Source organism: Terrapene carolina, unplaced genomic scaffold, assembly GCF_002925995.2.
Source record: "Terrapene carolina triunguis isolate 2854851 unplaced genomic scaffold, T_m_triunguis-2.0 Scaffold232, whole genome shotgun sequence".
NCBI lineage: Eukaryota > Metazoa > Chordata > Testudines > Emydidae > Terrapene > Terrapene triunguis.
This window is the reverse complement of record NW_020664583.1, coordinates 9,377,090-9,391,462: the sequence shown is the minus strand read 5'-3', so window position 1 is coordinate 9,391,462 and position 14,373 is coordinate 9,377,090. Positions and strand designations below refer to the sequence as shown.

The 14,373-nt window shown below is 49.8% G+C and overlaps 1 protein-coding gene across 5 annotated transcripts in view; it reads right to left on the bottom strand.

Moving 5' to 3' along the window:
- The window catches only part of MAPKAPK3 (MAPK activated protein kinase 3), a 118,366-nt gene that overhangs the window by 74,570 nt on the left and 29,423 nt on the right, over positions 1 to 14,373 (bottom strand). For 3 of the 5 annotated variants that reach the window (XM_024205700.2, XM_024205703.2, XM_024205704.2), the window contains exon 1: positions 2,122 to 2,241. The exons of 1 other annotated variant lie outside the window; for it this stretch is intronic. The gene's annotated coding sequence lies outside the window, so the exon portion shown is untranslated. Of the gene's footprint in view, positions 1 to 924; positions 944 to 2,121; positions 2,242 to 14,373 lie in introns of those variants that run through there. One more of the 5 variants, XM_024205701.2, reaches the window with a different exon arrangement.

Below are 14,373 nucleotides of genomic sequence, written 5' to 3'. Positions count from 1 at the left end.
CCCGGCGGGGGCTCGGCTCTCCCCCCGGCGGGGGCTCGGCTCTCCCCACGGCGGCCAGAGCGCCGGGGGCAGGGCGGCGAGCCCCGGCCAGGGCTCCGCTCTCCCCCCGGCGGCCAGAGTGCCGGGGGCAGGGCGGCGAGAGGGCGGCGAGCCCCGGCTGGGGCTCGGCTCTCCCCCCGGCAGCCAGAGCGCAGGGCGGCGAGCCCGGCTGTGGCCCCGCTCTCCCCGACGGCCGGAGCGCCGCACCGCCCCCCTCCAGGTGCCGCCCCAAGCACAAGCTTGGTGGGCTGGTGCCTGGAGCCGGCCCTGCTTACAAATGACTGAAGATGGCTGTTCACATCAGAAAAGTAACTTTCGCCTATCAGCATAAAGAACTTGATCAAGTTGCCTTGAATCATTTATTCACAGGTAACAGTCAATCACTATTTATCTACACTGTGGCAGAGACTGGGGCCTGCACCATGGACCCAGACCCCATTGTGCCAGGTGCCGTACAAACACAACAAAAAGATGGTTCCTATACCTATACCATAAGGAGCTTACAATCTCTAATAACAAATGTTGAAGACAGTTGTACCTATGATCTGAATATCAGTCTTACAGCACTGAACAGTGACTGAAAGGTTCAAAATCACTCAATTAATTACAGGCCTAAGTGAACCTGGTTTCAAATGAGTCACTGATGCACCGACTCAGGAACAGGACTGGGTAGAGAGATAGAAGGAAGCCCTAAATAAGAGTTACCTAGTTGCCCTGGTACATAAGCTGGAGAAAAAGCAGGGGGGAGGGTGTCCCCAGCTGAGGGGCAACCTGGCTATCCCAGTGCACAGGTCAAAAGGAAGAAAGTCCCAAGGTATGGGGTTCACTGATCATACATAATCGAACAAGTTGCTGGGAGAAGGAAGCCCCCAGCTAAGAGGTTACCTGGCAATTCCAGTGCAAGAGTAGTCCCTAGGTGAAGTCAGGTTGGGGGAGAAGGCCCTCAGGTGAAGAATCACCTGGCCACTCCAGTGCTGGGTCAAGAAGAGGGGCAGGTGATAGATGAAATGAAATACATGGATAAGGATATACTTGGCTGCCCTGATGAAGAGTTCAGGGGCAGGGATAAAGCATGTGAGGAGTTATGTGGCCATCCTGGTGCACGGGTCAAGGGTATGGGGGAGAAGGCCTTCAAGTGAGGGTTTACCCAGCTGCTCTATTGCAGAATTCAAGGGGGTGAAGGCCCTAGATAAGAGGTACATGTAGGGTGACCAGATGTCCCGATTTTATAGGAACAGTTCTGATTTTGGGGTCTTTTTCTTATATAGGCTCCTATTACCGCCCCCCCATCCCAATTTTTCACATTTGCTGTCTGGTCACCCTAGGTACATGACTACCCCCATTCAGCATCCAAGGCTGGGGTGTGTGTATGTGGAAGAGCTGTCCCCCAGATGAGGTGGTAATGACAGCCCTGGTGGAGAATCACAGGAGAGAACCCCAAAGTAAGGAGTTACCTGGCTAATCTGTAGCAGACTGGAGGAGAGGAAGCCTCAGGTGAGGTATTACCTAGTCACTACAATTAGAGCACTCTGGGGCATAGGAGGAGGAGGGGAGGTTAACCTGGGCTTCCCCTGGGGCACAGTTGGGTGGCAGATGAGGGCCCCTCTGGGCTTCCTCTAGGCCAGGTCACAGAGGTGGGGGGAGGGTGCAAGTGTGGGCCCACCTGGGTTTTCCCCAGGGCCCAGCTAGGGGGAGGGGCAGAGCCCAGGTGTAGGCCCACCTGAGTTTCACCCAGGACACAGGCAGAGGAGAAGGGCAGAGCCCAGGTGAGAGCACACCTGGGTTTCACCCAGGACACAGGCGGGGGGAGGGGCAGAGCCCAGGTGAGAGCCCACCTGGGTTTCACCTAGGGCCCAGCCAGGAGGAGGGTCAGGGCTCGGCTCGGGTGAGGGTCCACCTGGGTTTCCCCCAGGACACAGGTAGGGCCCAGGTGAGGACCCATTTCTGGGCTTCTCACAGGACACAGGCGGGGGGAGGGGCAGAGCCAGGCAGGTTACCTGGCTGCCCCGCGCAGAGCTAGGGGCGGGACGGGCCCAGGTGAGCCTGCCCGCCGCGCTATTTGGGGGGGGGGGGTAGGGGTACCTGGATGTGCCCGCCGCAGGTGAGGCGGGGGGAGGGGGGTGTCCCGGGGGACGGGGCTGATGCAGCCCCGGGCCGCCTCCCGCACAGGGTCCGGCGCGGTCTGTTCCCCCAGCCGCCAGGAGAGGCGGCCGCTCATGTGACGCCCCGGTCCCGCCTTCCTGCCACCGCCGGTCCCGGCGGAGACACGCGGCCCAGGGGAGGGGCAGGAGCACGTGCTGCGCCAGCTGTCGGGGAAGGGGAGGGGCGCCACATAGGGTACCAGCCAGCCACGGGAAGGGGGGAATATACAGGGTGCCAGCCAGGGCGGGTGGCACAGGGTGCCACCCAGCGAGCCATGGAGAGTGTGGGGGGGGGGGCGTGATGCACAGGGTGCCAGCCCGCCATGTGGAGTGGGGGCGAGGGGGGATGCACAGGGTACCAGGCAGCCCTGGGGAGTGTGTGTGGGGGGGAGATGCACAGGGTACCAGGCAGCTATAGGGAGTGTGGAAGGGGGCGGGGGGATGCACAGGGTACAAGCCAGCCATGATAAGAGTGTATGTCTGTGTGGGGAAGATGCACAGGGTACGAGCCAGCCCAGGGGGCGGGGGGCACACAGGGTACCAGCCAGCCAGAGCAGGGGAGAAGCACAGGGTACCAGCCAACCATGGGGAGTGGGCTGTGGAGCAGGGAGATGCACAGGGTACCAGCCAACCATGGGAGTGGACTGAGGTGGGGAGATGCACAGAATACCAGCTAGCTGAGAAGGGTGGTACCAGTCAGCCAAGTGGGAGCAGGCAGGGGTGAGAGGCACAGGGTACCCGCTAGCCAAGGGGGGAAACACACATGAGCTAGGCAGACAGGGGTGGGAGGGACATACAGGATACCTGCCAGGCGGGGAGAGGGGGCACCACACAGCATGCCAGCCAGGGGGTGGGGGCACACAGGGTACCAGCCAGCCCAGGAGGGGGAGCAGGGACCAAGCACCAGCCTCTTGACTAGGAAATGTGCAAAGGGTAGGGGGCATTGGCCACAGGGGCATTGCCAGGTCAGACACACAAGATACCAGAGGAGGAGGTGGTATTATGAAGGGGTACACATACCTTCCTCCTGAAAGGAGGGACACATTGCCAGGGTGGGGGTTGTGGTGAGGAGGGACACAAGGATTATGGGTTAATTAGTTGGATGGGGGAATCAGGCAGAAATCAGCTTTGAGGCAAAAAGCACTGACATGAAATACGCTCCTGATAGAGAGCAAAAGGGTGAGTCAGAGGGCAGGGAGAACCTTAGTACTGGTGAGTGAGGCAGGCATGACTAGTAGAGACAGGGGAATAAAAATAAAGAGACAAACCCACGCTGAAGGCCCCCGTGCCTGCTGTAATGTAGTACTGACAAACCTCATGAGGGTTCTGTCCTTAAAATTGTTTGTTTCTTTTCTTTTTCTGGCAACGCTTGTAATGCCAATAAAGTATTGCTCACAGAACTGATAAAGCTATAATCTTCCATGGGAAGCATTATGACTCAGAATTCTCCTTTGGTTTCTTCTACAATGGGAAATTGAGGTACCATATTCTCTGCTGCTACAGCTCCCCCAGACGGTACGATGGTAGAGGGTAGGTAACAGACACCTGGAGTATTTTACCACTGTGTCCAGTAACCCAGTTCAGACCAGCTTTAATCAATATGTTCAGAAACTGCAGCAGCCCATCCATATAGGCATCCCAACATTGTTCACAGCAGTGTAGCTGAACTCAGGGGATTTTTTTTAAAGTGACCCTAGGGTGGACAAGGCCCAGTTGTCACTTCAGTGCCTGTGTGCAGATGCAGGCAACATGTACGAGAGCAGCAATAACAAAAGAGCTGTATTTCTTCCTCACTGAGAAAGCCAAGGACATGCCTCTCCAGCGGCAGGCAATCAGGCTTACATTGCATACTCTGAGATGGAAGGCTCCAGCACCTGCTGGATGGCCCACTCTTTGGGATGCAAGGGGAAGGAAGATGCATTCAGTATAGCTAGGAATAATTTGGGATAGTCTTTTAAGATAGGTGTCACAGTAGTTACATGATGGGGATGCCATGCATGCATGATGAAGCTGTTAGAAGACCAATGAGCAGCAGAACAAAACTAGAAGCGGCTGTGACAAAACCTGAGACTCTAAAACAGCAGCAAAGGAATTGTCACTCCTTTCTTAGGGCACCCTCAGCGGTAGAGAAGGGTTACTAATGGCAAAGCCTAGCTTACAGAAGCTTTTGCCCTGTTCCTTTAACAGATGAGTCAGTAGCTGTATCAATACAACAGGTCCTGGGAAGAAAGACTATGTTCCAAAAAAAAAAAAAAAAAAAGGGGGGGGGGCGGTTAGAATTCCAAGTACCACTGCCAGTAACACCCTTCCCTGAGGCACAGCTTGATCAGTAAAGGGGAGGAAACCACTTACAAAACACAGCTGCATTAGCCTTCTTTGAATTTTGATATCACTCCACTTTTGATATGGTAGCAGTATGACACCTTCTGGTGATAATGGGCATATCCCAAGAGCAAACCTGTAAAGCAATCTTCTCAAAGGCTGCATCAAATGTGTGTCCTGCACCTGTTATTTTAAAAGTGAGAAAGGATTGTCACATTCAGTCTAAATAAAGTCTGTTTATTAACCTGTAAAATTTCTTCTACAAAGCTAAGCAAAAGGAATCAGTAAAGCGATTTGGACAGGCTACACAGGGCCGTCCTTACCCGTTCGCAAGTATGCAGGTGTGTAGGGCACCAGGAAATTTGGTGCCCCAAATTTCCTGATGCCCTGCCCAGCTGCGTGCTGATCCAGCCCCTGCTCCTGCTCCTCCCCAGGGCCCCCGCTCCTGCTCCTGCTCTTCCCCAGGGCCCCCACCCCTGCTCCGCCTCTTCCCCACCCCCCTGAGGACTCCAGAAGCAGTCGGGCCTGCACTCACCGGTAAGTAGAGCGAGCCGGCCCCAGCCTGCTCCACTCCCCTGGCTCCCAGCCATGCCGCCGGGGAGTGCTGGGGGGCAGTGCCCTCTTCCCCCCAAGCCTGGGAGCCAGGGGAGCAGAGGAGGTTGAGTCCGGGTCACTCCACTTCCCTCAGGAAGTGGCCAGTCCCCCCGCCCCGGAGGCCTGGGGGGGCTTCGTAGGGCACCAAAATAGCTAGGGACGGCCCTAAGGCTACATCTCCATGGATACGCAGCTTACTGGAATATTCAGCATTGATATCCAATTCACACACCCCCACACATACATACACACAACCCTCCTCCACTGTGCAATGTTTCATTACACATCTGAATGCTCAGTCAGGATATTAAAAATATGATAGTTCTCACACCGTCACTCATGACTGTTGAACAGAGTGCTGTTATGTGAATGTGAGATCCTGAGCTTTTTGTACATGTGAAGATATTAATCATTCCATTGAAAAGTAGCTGTATTTATTTCAATGCAAGGATCTCCATGCATCCATTCTTTAGGGATTAAAAGGGAGATTTCACATTTTACGTAAAACAGCAGCATCTGCAATTATAGAGAGTAGGATAACAGTTACAGTGGTTCATGAATCCCCCAGGGCAGGCCTGCACAACATTCGGCCCGGGGGCCGCATGTGGCCCGCGTGGGCTCACTGTGCGGCCCACGGGGGGTGAGTAGGCAAGTGGGGCTGAGGAGGCGTGCAGGCGGGCCGTAGCAGGGGGGCAGGTGAGCCAGAGGCGGGGGAGGATGCGGCTGAGGAGGTGAGCAGGCAGGCAGTGGCAGGGGGTGAGTAGGCAAGCCGGGGGGCAGGGGGAACTGAGGAGGCGAGTGGGCAGGCAGTGGAGGGGGAACAGGTGAGCCGGTGGCTGAGGAGGCGAGTGGGCGGGCAGAGGTGGGGGGGCAGGTGAGCCGGCAGCTGAGGAGGCGAGCGGGTGGGGCAGATGAGCCGGCAGTGGGGGATGGGGGGGGCTGAGGAGGCTAGCGGGCAGGCAGTGGCGGGGGGCAGGTGAGCCAGCGGCAGGAGAGGCGAGCGGGCAGGCAATGGCGGGGGGGGGGCAGATGAGCTGGTGGTGGGGGAAGGGGGGGCTGAGGAGGCTAGCGGGCAGGCAGTGGCAGGGGGGCAGGTGAGCCAGCGGCGGGGGAGGTGAGTGGGCAGGCAATGGCGGGGGGGGCAGGTGAGCTGGTGGCTGAGAATGCGAGTGGGTGGACAGTGGCGGGGGGGCAGGTGAGCCGGCGGCAGGAGTGGGGGGCTGAGGAGGCGAGCGGCGAGTTGGTGGCTGACCTGTTCTACTGATCTGGTCTGGCTCCCATCCCCTCTCCAACGGTTGCAGCAGTCTGGAGGTGCCTGCCTTCCACGCCTTCCTCATTCACACCTCATTCATTCAACAGGGCAATTGATTACAAAGTGGGGGGAAGATCTTAGTCTACTTCTAGCAAAAAGACATTTTTCTTTTACCTTAATTATACTACCTTAGGGGCCCGCTATAACATATTACCAAGGTTCAATACCGCTGTTTCGGTGGGGCAGCGCTGGGGAAGGAGGGTTTGTTTCCGTGGGGCAGGTGGCGCTGGGGGGGGGGGGGGGGGGTTTCGGGGGGGGGGGGGGGGGGGGGGGGGGGGGGGGGTGGTTGGGGGGGGGGGGAGGGGGGGGGGGGGGGGGTTAGCTGTTTTCTTTGGATTAATATGGCCCTCGCCGCTTTACGAGTTGTGCAGGCCTGCCCCAGGGTATAAAATGGGGTTAAGATAGCAGGGTGTAGTTCCAGAGCAGGCCTCTGTGTGGTGTGGCACTGCAGTCAACCTGCCCCAGTTTCCATCCTGGGTTCTCAGTGACTCAATTTCTGAGGTGGTTTGGCCTTCTGGCTAAGTCCAACCCTTCTGAGGTAATCAAAGTCCAAAGAAAAACATCAGTCTTCCATCTTGGACCTGTGCCGGTCACATAATAGGTTTTGGCTTTCTATTCCCAGGCTCAAATTCCAGCCCTCCTGGGCTCTGGTTAGTTCAGTCTACCTCCTCTTAGCAGCAGCTGTTGCTGCACTCTCTACCTGGATGGTAGCCTAAGGAGAACCTACACCCACCCTCTACCGTGAGTTCCCAGACCTGGAAATCCTATAATCACTGAAATCAGCATCCTCTGACAGGCATTAACATTTAGCTGTGATCATGTGTCAAGTTGTCTCTTCTTTGTGTCAAAGGTCTAACTCTGATAGTAAGAACCACATTGTTCTGCCTGATTTTGCTTTTGAGCATTTCTGCAGTATGCAAGGGTGTGTACAGTAAGTTTTTGTTTTTAAAGTGATTTTCAGGATCAAAATAGAAGTTAGATTTAAGCAGCCAGAGACAGAGTATTCCTACATGGTTAGTCTTCTCTCCCTCTCTGGGCCCCTCAATCCCCATTTTGTTGCAGCAGCATTTACCCTAATGTGTACACTAAGAAGTTTTCCCTGATTTTTCCCACCAATGCTACCACCAATTCAGCTCTCACTATCCATAGACACGGTGCTGACAAATGCTGATGTTTGAAGCATCATGTCATGAAGACCATCCTGTACAGAATTAAGTGACATAGTGTTTAAATGCAGACTACTGCCTGTCTATACCATCTGTCCCACTGGTGGATACTTTAAGACAAAGAGGGACTGTCTAGTCTAGTCAAGGCTCCATACAGGCATATTTTATAGAGAGAAATGACCTTGCCATGAGGCTCATATGTTGTGAAGCATGAGCGATGAAGGAGAACTGATGGATTACTGGATCTGAACTCCCTCACCAATGAGAGTTGTCTACCATTACTACGTTGAAAGATGCAACTAGAACCACTGGGGAGTGATTCCAGACACAAACTTCCCTTCATCACGAAAGTAACACCACATGGTCCAGGGCTGGCCTTACCATGAGGCGAACTGAGGCAGCCGCCTCAGGTGCCAGACTGTGGGGAGGCGCCACTAGGACCCAGAGTGTAGAAAATTGTGTCTGCTGCTGGTGCATATGTATTCTCTCTGCTCTAGATGCACAGAGATGGTGGAGTGCTATGCTGGAGGAAGGAGGGCACAAGAGACATAACAGGCAGGGAGGCGAAAAGGTGAGAGGGAATAACAGAAAGCAGCAGGAGCTGCAGGGAGAGAAAGGAGGAGGAGCCTCTTATGTACCTCTCTAGCACCCCCAGGAGCCTGGACTGATTAACACCAGCTTCTCAGTGAGCTGTTTCCTGATGCTTCCCTGAACCCACTTGAGGAGAACAGGCAGTCAACTGAAGTAGGAGCCAGTTAGGCCCTTAAGATGCTGATATGTTCCCTCACTTAGGCCCTGCTACCAGCCTGCTTATTTGTCCCCTTCAATTGAGGGTTGAGTCACTATACCTGGCAAAAAACAGCAGTCATGAGTGAAAGAAGAAAATGCCCCTGTGGGGCAGTATTCAGAAAAAGAAAGCAAGCAAAGGAAGGAGGCAAGTAGCTACACTCCACAAGTGCTTAAAAACAGCCTGCTGAAGAAGGAAGTTAGAGGAACTGCCTCCTGAGATACATAGACACAAGTGTTCATGGTGAGCCTTCCGGCTCCAGTGAGGATGTGAGTGGTAAGGAGATGCCTGATCTTCCACTTAGTCAGAGTGCAGGTGACCTGGTAGCTACTGCAGCATCCATATCTCTATCTCAAATGGATGTAACCATGCACATTCCTGAAGAAAAGTGTAGATCAGAGAAGAGTGTGGTGGAGGTGCAAGAAACAGCTGCTGCTGAGTTTAGTTCCTTAAGTCTAGATGATCCAGGACTGTGGACGCACTTCAGCAGCAGACTGAGGGACTTCCTTGTACTGCATGGGCCACAGCAAGTGAAAAACTTCATGTTCCCCAAACACAATGAAAATAGAAGTTTCCATACAACACATTACTGGCGTGAAATCCCCAATGGTGACAAAGTGGAGAGGCCATGGCTTATGTACTCAAAAACCTAGAATGCTGCATACTGTTTTTGTTGCAAACTCTTCCAGTCTAATGTTCCAGCCACATTGGGTTCTACAGAAACAAAGGACTGGAAAAATCTGGCTAGAAATCTGGCATGCCATGAGAAGGCAGCAAATCACCAGAGAGCATTCCATAGGTGGAAAGAGTTTGAGATGAGACACAGATTAAAGGCCACCACAGATGATCAGCATCAAGAGAAGATTGCATCAGAGTCTCTTTACTGGCAAAATGTTCTGAAAAGGCTCATTGCCATTAAGAGAATGTTTGCTACCCAAAACCTGGTACTGTGTGCCACTTCAGATCAATTGTATGTGCCAACAATGGAAACAATTGTGGAGCTGATGGCGGAGTTTGATGCTGTACTCCAGGAGCATCTAAGAACAATCACCACCCAAGAAATGTACACACACCACTACCTTGGAAAAAATTCAAAATGAGATCATACAGTTCCTGGCAACAAAAGTCAAACAGAAGATTGTGGCAGATCTGAAGTCAGCAAGATATTACTCTGTTATTCTGGACTGCACACCTGACATCAGCCATACGGAAAAATGACTTTAATGGTGCGTTTTGTAAAAGAACCTAGTGAAAATGTCCCTGCAATGGTGACTGTCAGAGCATTTTCTAGACTTTATTGACATTGATGATACTACAGGAGCTGGTATGACAAATGTGCTTCTTAAAAAGCTGGAAGATACGGGAATTGCGATAGCTGACATGAGAGGTCAGGGCTATGATAATGGTGCCAACATGAGAGGAAAGAACAGAGGAGTGCAGCCACGGATTGGAGAGTTAAACCCTCGAGCTTTTTTTGTCCCATGCAGTTCTCATTCATTGAACTTGGTGGTCAGTGATGCAGCATCAGCTTCTAGTGAGGCTGCTGAATTTTTTAATGTAATTCAAAGCATCTATGTATTTTTCTCTGCATCAACTCATCAATGGCAAATTTTGAAGCAACATCTGGGAACATCCTCTCTGACACTGAAACCACTGAGTGCCACACGATGGGAAAGTCGAGTGGAGGTGATAAAGCTTATCAAACACTAAATTTGGAAGATGATGATGCCATAGTTGCCATTATGGAGGATAATGCTATGACAGGGACTGTTCATGGGAGAACAGTGGCAGAGGGAAATGGAATCACCAGAAACATACATAACTTCAAATTTCTGTGTGGCTTAGTGTTGTGGCATGACATACTGTTTGAAATAAATGTTGTAAGCAAGAGACTCCAAGGTGTTGACCTCAATATATCTGGAGCAATGGAACAACTGGACAAAGCAAAGTCATACCTACAGTCTTACCGGTCAGATGAGGGATTTCAAAACGTTCTGAAGAGTGCACAGAAGTTGGCAGAGGAACTTCACACTGAAGCTATTTTCCCACCAATTCAAGAATACAAGAGTCACCGAAGAAGACATTTTGATTATGAGGCACGGGATAATCCCATAAGAAACCCCAAACAACAATTCAAAGTTGAATTCTTTAACCAGGTGCTAGATTGTGTCAGTTGAAGAACATTTCATGCAGCTCAAGGAACACAGCAGTATATTTGTGATGTTGTATGATATTCCAAAACTCCTCACTATACCTGAAGAAGACCTACACCAGCAATGCAGGGCACTAGAGACAGTGTTGACACATGATGACATGCGCGATATTGATGCGAGTGATTTAGGTGATGAACTGAAAGCCCTTTCAAGATACATTTCAGCAGGATCAACTCCAAAGGCTGTTCTGGAATATATGTGCACAAATAAGATGACCACCCTCTTTCCAAATGCTTTTGTTGCTCTGCGCATACTTCTAACACTTCCTGTAACAGTTGCCAGTGGAGAACGCAGCTTCTCCAAGCTGAAGTTAATAAAATCACATCTATTCTCCACAATGACACAGGAGAGGCTGGTCGGCCTTGCAACCATCTCAATAGAGCATAAGCTGGCCCAGACTGTGACCTTCAGGAAGCAGTTCAAATCTTTGCAACCAAGAAGGCATGGAAGGCACCACTTTGATTATTCAAACAGATATTTTTATTTATTTATTTATAAAAATGACAGTTTACTATGCAGACAAGAAAAGTTAAATTTGCTGTTCAGGCATTTGAAAGTTAAGTGTTACTTAAAATTTTTGAACAAAGCATTTTAAGTTGTTAGTTCTCCGTTACTGGGGTACGTAGCAGAGCAGTACCATGAGAGGAGTAGAACAGGAAGAAGGTAGAATTGAGATCTTTCGAAGTTTTGGCCCAAGTGAGGGGGCATGTGGGTGGCATTTGAGCTTCCCGCCTCAGGTGCCAAAATGTTGTGGGCCGGCCCTGACATGGTCAGTCATATCAAAAAGTGCTGAAAGGTTCAGCCTGATCAAAGCAGCCAGCTAACCCTGTTTAATGCTAGCACAAGATAATCTGTACCCTACCCAGCACAATGTCAATCACAAGAGGAGGCATGAATCCAAAACTGGAACCTCCCTAGGAAATCATTGGTGTTAAGGTACATCTCTGGAGCCCATAAGGTGCATCTTCAGCCAAAAAGTTAATTAACAAGTCACCATTTCCCCTAACCAAGTATCATGAGAGACTAATAAATGCACACAGTACAGAGTTGCCCATACAAAATAAAATGAAGGAACGAGATTGCTGTCTTCCACTCTCTGATGTTTCCTGGTTCTAAACAAACTAGAGAGGAACAGTCTTTTCATAAGTGGCAAACAAATAGTTCCTCAACAGGACAAAATTAAATAGCAGTCCCTAATAAGTAGGTGTTATGAAGTCACTATTTGAAGTGCTATATTTGAAATAGCTCTCAAGCACTGGTTTGAGTTCATGGCTGGATGTTAGTAGGATATATTCTTAGGTAAAACATGTCCTTCTGCAGAGAGCCAGAATAGAGGCTATGCACCACTTACATCTTCAACATAGGGCTGGAGGGGTGATTAGTAAGAGGGTCTTATAGCAGTCCTCTTCACAGAAGTGAGTTTCACCTTTTGTATACTCTGAGGAATCCCTTCCAGCAGCAGCACAAGTATTTAATAGCCTCATCACTTGGGGCTACTGTATCCAACTTTGTTGCCAGAGAAGACACTTGTTATCTTGCTCTGCACAGAAATTGCTCTTTTTAGGCAGGTTTCCCAAACACAAATAGTTCAACACCCCCCACTGGTGAGTACAAAGTCCTTACAACTGGTTGCAACAATGTTCCTTCCTTAATACTGTTAAATCAAAGGTTCCTCTAACTTCCTTCTTCAGCAGGCTGTTTTTAAGCACTTGTGGAGTGTAGCTACTTGCCTCTAATGAGCAACTCATGACAGCTACAGAAACCTGTTGCTCGTAGAATGCATCCTCTCCTATTAACTCCTTAAATCTCCTTTCCCTCCAGAACAGGAGCTTATTCAACCTGATTCCCCTTCCCACTTAGTGCTTTTCATTTCGTGTTAGTTTGGCCAAAATGAAGCAGAGCCAATAATAATTTGTTTTAGGCATAACAGCATTACAGTGATTCAGCCATATTGAATAAATCATGCTTTTTAAGGTCATAATCCATGCAGCTCTCCATGCTGGAATGACCATTCTGAAATTCTTTTGATCATAAAATCCTGACTTCTCCAATCTAAGTACGGATATTCATATGTTCAATATTCTTCTTGAGCCAGTTAACGTTTTATAATTTCTCTGCCAAGCTTTCTGAAGGAGCAAGCATGCTGGGTCAAGAAATACCTGAGGATGCAGTTTACCCCCACCCCACACACGTGGGACAAGAGAAGAGACTGGAACTTCTGTACCGTCACCTTCTCTGCACCTTAGGCTGTAGAAACCTCTGCAATGTGCTTTGCTGTGCCTGCCCTCAAATACTAGTCTTAGATTTCCTGGGGACTGATGATATTAAATGTGATCCAGAAATTGCACCGTGGATCCTACTGCTTCCCTTGTGCTTCTGGCAGCTCTAGTGGCTTAGAATCCTTTTGAGATACTAATGAAGGGGATGCTGACAGGCCCACTGCAGCTGAGAGGGTAATGGGGCGTTTTTCTTTTGGATAGCATTTTTTTTATTGATGTTTGCTCTCTGAAGAGCATTATTGTTGCTGGATAAGAGCCCAGCAGGGGCAAGAGTCCTTTCATCCTTATTTAAACAAAACAAACCTAAGCTTTCAAGTTAAATATTAATCCAGGTTTTACTCAAAATAAACCCCAGATTTTAATCACAGAATTTAAAAGTCAGCCTGTTTCTGCCATGGCCCCAAAACTTGCAGTCGGTGGGTGGGTGGTGGTGGTGAACAAGTATAGGTCCCAATCCTGCAATGACCCCTCAGCCTGCATGTAACCCCAGTGAGGCTCCAGATTTTTCCTGTTGGATATTTGGTGGTACTCTTTGTGATGTTATTTGACATGAACTGTCAACTGTATAGATCATTGTTGGAACCAAGGTCCAATAGTTGCACCAAATCTTGTACAAAGGAGGTCAAGTAAGGTGTCTATAGGAAGGTTGTAATTTGCTGCTTATGATTATGCTGTCTGTATGTGTGTATCATTTTTGTATTTGAAGTTATGAATATTGGCTATGTACTTGTATCTCAATGTGTTTGATTCTAAGTAGCCTCAGTGAAGCATTTGGTCAGCTTCTTGAGAAATGACTATTCTCAGTAAGTGCCCAATCAAGAAATATTTAACTGACAATGGACTTTGGGAGATGCCAATCCACATCTGAGCTTTCCTGGGAATGTTCAAACTAACATGTAAACAACAGCATTGGCCCACAAAAAGCTGAATTATTCATGGACGCGTGACTTGCCCAGGTGGCTACAAACTCCATCTTGTTGCTGTGACTTTGCACAGAAGAAAAGTTTTCCACCCACAAGAGAGAATATAAAAGGCCCTGGAAGCCTCTCCATTTTGATCTTCTGCTTGTTCAAGAGATGGCCTCTCCGCCCCAAAGAGATGCCTGAAAGACACTACAAAGGACAGTAACTACGGGGGAGTAAGTGATTGCTGGACCCAGGCCATAAGGCACAACGTTGATCTGAAAGGGATTGGGTCCAGACTAGGATGGAGTCTAGTCTGTGAAAGAAGACTATTGGGACATCTCTGAGGGTGAGATTTACCTGTATTCAGTTTCCTATTATATTAGGCTTAGACTTGCATGTTTTGTTTTATTTTGCTTGGTAACTTACTTTGTTCTGTCTGTTATTACTTGGAACCACTTAAATCGTACTTTTTATACTTAATAAAATCACTTTTGCTTATTAATTAACCCAGAGTTAGTGACTAATACCTGGGGAAGCAAACAGCAGTGCATATCTCTCTATCAGTGTTAGAGAGGATGGATAATTTATGAGTTTACCCTGTATAAGCTTTATACA